This window comes from Rutidosis leptorrhynchoides, chromosome 5 (assembly GCF_046630445.1).
Source record: "Rutidosis leptorrhynchoides isolate AG116_Rl617_1_P2 chromosome 5, CSIRO_AGI_Rlap_v1, whole genome shotgun sequence".
Classification (NCBI taxonomy): domain Eukaryota; kingdom Viridiplantae; phylum Streptophyta; class Magnoliopsida; order Asterales; family Asteraceae; genus Rutidosis; species Rutidosis leptorrhynchoides.
This window is the reverse complement of record NC_092337.1, coordinates 343,526,696-343,530,939: the sequence shown is the minus strand read 5'-3', so window position 1 is coordinate 343,530,939 and position 4,244 is coordinate 343,526,696.

Genomic DNA, 4,244 nt, shown 5'->3' with positions numbered 1-4,244 from the left:
GAGGATTGAAAACTTACAGATAGTTTAGATAGACGATTCCTAACAAGACTGTATTATTACATTTTGAAAATTTGTTCAAATTTGAAATATGGTAAAAATTATCAAGAATAGAGGGACGACACCCATTTTCCTTATATTCTTTGTTTTCAATTCCAATTGCAGTTTGTCAAATATATAAAGTGATTAAGGACATAAATTAACAGTTAGTTTGACTCTATTTAATTGATGAAATCGACTGGTAACCATTTGGACAAAAAATTCAATTTGTTGCAGTAAATGGAAGAAAAGTTAAACAGATAAAAATAAAAATTGAAATTTGATTTGTACTGGTTTTGGCTATATCCTGGATTTGATTCCAACTGGTGGAGACAAGAAACAAAGTTCCACAAAGTGATGGATACCCCTAACAGATTCGTACTATATCCATTTTATATAATTTAAATAATTAATATTAATAATTAATAATTATATTAATAATATTAATTATTATATTACTAAAAAAAATAACTAGTAAAGATATAAAAATGATAATAATTATATTTATTAATGATTTTAGTAATAGATGGTATTATTTTTCAATAATTATAATAAAAATGATAATATTACTAATATTAGTAATAATAATATTATTAACAATATTAATAAGAGTAATAATAATGATATCAAAATAATAAGTTTGATAATAACACTACAACAAAACCATTGTATCAATTTTCCTATTTATGTATGTTTTCTTAATACTAAAACACTGATATTTATACTCTATGCACATATTATAAAAATCAAATATATTTATATATAACTTCTTTTTAAAAATACTACATAATTATTTTATAACTTATCTTACCTTTTTAATTCAAATGTTTAAATCCTATTTTTATTATTTTTAACTATCATATATACTTAGAGTTATATATGTATATATATTTAATTGCATATTTATTTACAACTAAATTGTTCGTGAATCGTCGAGAATGGTCAAAAGGTAATTGGTTACATGAATGTAGATTTCAAAACTTTCGAGACTCAACATTACATACTTTGCTTATCGTGTTGAAATTATATAAAGATCAAGTTTAAATTTGATCGGAAATTTCCGGGTCACTACACACGAGCACCCAATTTATGACCCGCAAACAACCAAAACATGTATCTTATATCATCGGGAAGGTATTTTGACGAGGAAAAATAACTAATCATATTTCATCAATCAATCTACCATTTACAATAACCAAAACCGCATTTAATGTTCATCATTTATCACATTCAAGTTCATAAATCTCATTTCATGTTTCGGTGATCCAAGTTACACATATGATATGCCGTTTCGTAGATAATTAAACATGCAATATAACTAAACACTTACTAAAAACATCTCATGTCATTTAAGGCATCAAAAGTTCATTTCAAGTTCATCAAACCCTAACCCAAAGTTTACTAAATCAATAATCAAGTTTATGAAGTTTTCTAAAGCAACCTACACATTAATTTGAAGCTAGTGATACTAGTAACTCAATTAAAACATGAACTTTAACAATTTAACAACATTAACTCATCTAAAATCAAAGATTAAGCACACCCATTTTAATTGTTCATACTAGTTACTAAAAACAACAAATCGAGCAAGTAAATCATATATTCATGTTAGACTTGAGCCATAGACAATAATTAACACTTTTATAATTCAAAAACATCAAGAACAAAAAATCTAGTGATTTTAGAAAGTTACCCAAATGAGATGAAATTGGTATCAAGTTGTAGAGGATGAAGAGAGGATTCCAAATATGTAATTTGTTTTGATGTTAGCTTCCAAAATCGAATTTAGATGATGAATTAAGGATTTGAAAGTTGAGAGAAAAGTGTAAGTATGAGGAAGAGAGAAAGAGAGAGATGAGTGATGAATGGTGAATGTTGACCATTTGACCTAGTTAAGATTTTGGTCATTTGGCAACATTGGTCCCTCAAGTTTGTAGTCGGGGGCGGGAACTAACCGAACGAATTATTTTGAATTACAAGAGAGTACGGGAGACGTGATAATCCGATAATGAAAATATTAAGAATGTTAGCTAACGGAGGGTACGAATCTAGATACAAAGGATATTATTTAAAAAAAAAAAGACGGGCGTTAAAATAATTTAACGGAAAAATGCGGGATGTTACAAATATGGCACGTTTCCTTGCTTATTGAGGGAAATGATCAAAGACTTCTAACAATGTGGAAAAATTTATGTGTGATCTTTGCAGGTATATTTATAGAGAAAACCAGCCAAAATACAAAAGAAAACACATAGCCAAAAGATCCTGAGAAATATGCTCAGGTCGGCGGCCAAATATCCTAGGTCAGCGGCCCAACCAAAGTCTATGAATAATTCAAAATAAAGTCATCATTGAAGAAAAGTTCTCGCGCGAAGCTCTATATAGCGGCCTATATAAATTAGGAAACTATTCGGCAATAAAAAGAAAATCTCAGAGAAGGCTCAGGATGGTGGTCTGAAGACAAAAGCTACCAACTCTATTTAAGAAAATGATTTACGCGTTCAAACAATGAATGAAACAAATATCAAAAATCGTTTAGGTTAGCAGCCAAAAATTCAATGACGCCGGCTATTCGTAACCACTACGATACAGAAGATCCTTTGCATAAATCAAGACGGCAGCCTAACATGTCAAGATTTCGGCCTCATCTCCACCGAATTACTGAGGCCGGCTGCTGGCTTTTCCAGACCGATGACTGAATTATGCCTATATAAAGAATGCTTCGGTTTTTGATTTCATATAGTTAGCTTTCATATTCTAGTTAGGTTAATGTTTTTGTTCCATTTTCGTTTCCAGTTTATACTCAATTTACAATTTTAGCTTACTTTCAAGAGTTGTTATTTCTCTTATTAAAGTTATTTTTCTAGTCAAATCCGATTGTTCTACTTTACATTCAAGTTAATAAATCTTTTCTAATTTACATTCCTGATGTTCATCATTTATTAAAGGTATAATCTCGTTTTATTTATTATTGTTCTTTAAGATTACTATGTTTATATCTATTATCTACTTATATGTTATTAATATGAGTAGCTAAACACCCTTAGCGTGTTGGTATGGGTAAAAGGGATAAAGAGTAACTCGGATTTAACACTTAGATAAGTAGGGTCGACGGCATGAGTGGCGAGGCCAGCGGCCCGAGACCTTCAAAACCAAAAACCATTTCGAACACTGTTTGGAAGTACTTTTATGTATGTTAGAGTTCCAAGTTGACTGCTATCTATGGCTAGCCGGCAGTGGAACAAAAGAACATTAGGTCTCTGTGAAAATCTGGTAAAAGCTTGGTTTAGCTGGTGGCTCTATTGTCAGCCGGCTAGCCTTACTTGTTTAACATACTAGCCGGCAACTGGATAACAGCAGCCGGCGGCTTGGTCTAAACCGAAGATTAATACTTTGGTTTTGAATGCTTTATGTTTAGAATTCTTACGGGCTTAATTAAATATACCCATTGTTCTAACTTTGGTTCTCTTGCATGTATGGTTAATTATATTGTGAAAGATGTGATTTGGATTTACATGACAACTTGCTCCGCTAATTAACTTAGGGTCGTGATACTGGTAAATAACGAACTGGACCCTTTAAGTGTATTCAGTATGGGCGGGTGGTACCTTCGGATTAAGTCTCGTAGTGTAATCATACGTTGAACCTTAGTAGCACTTAAGTGACAGTTAAGTGTACTTTGAGAGGAGTAGGTGTGGTAGCTCGCTATTTGCATCCAACACTTAAAATCGTTCGAAAATATATCCCTAATTTGTAATCCGATTAAATATAAAATCCTCGACGGAACCAACATTCTTCCTTTTATTATTATTATTATTATTATTATTATTATTATTATTATTATTATTATTATTATTATTATTATTATTATTATTATTATTATTATTATTATCATTATTATTATTATTATTATTATTATTATTATTATTATCTTCAATAAATCCAATCGCTACCGCTCCTGCAATAACAAAACCCCCTATTATTATTATAAATTATAAATATGCAAAAATAATAAATTCACCGACTCCTCGCCTACCTCTCTGGGGAATCCTGTACTTCCAATACTCCACTGCACCCATCGGGACTCTGCCCGCTACTGCTAAGGTCGTATTAGTTTAGGTTTATAAATTTTAATTATTTGATTCTGCATACGCACACGACTGCACGCACGTCAACTCTTTTTGGCACCGCTGCTGGGGAGGTAGCAG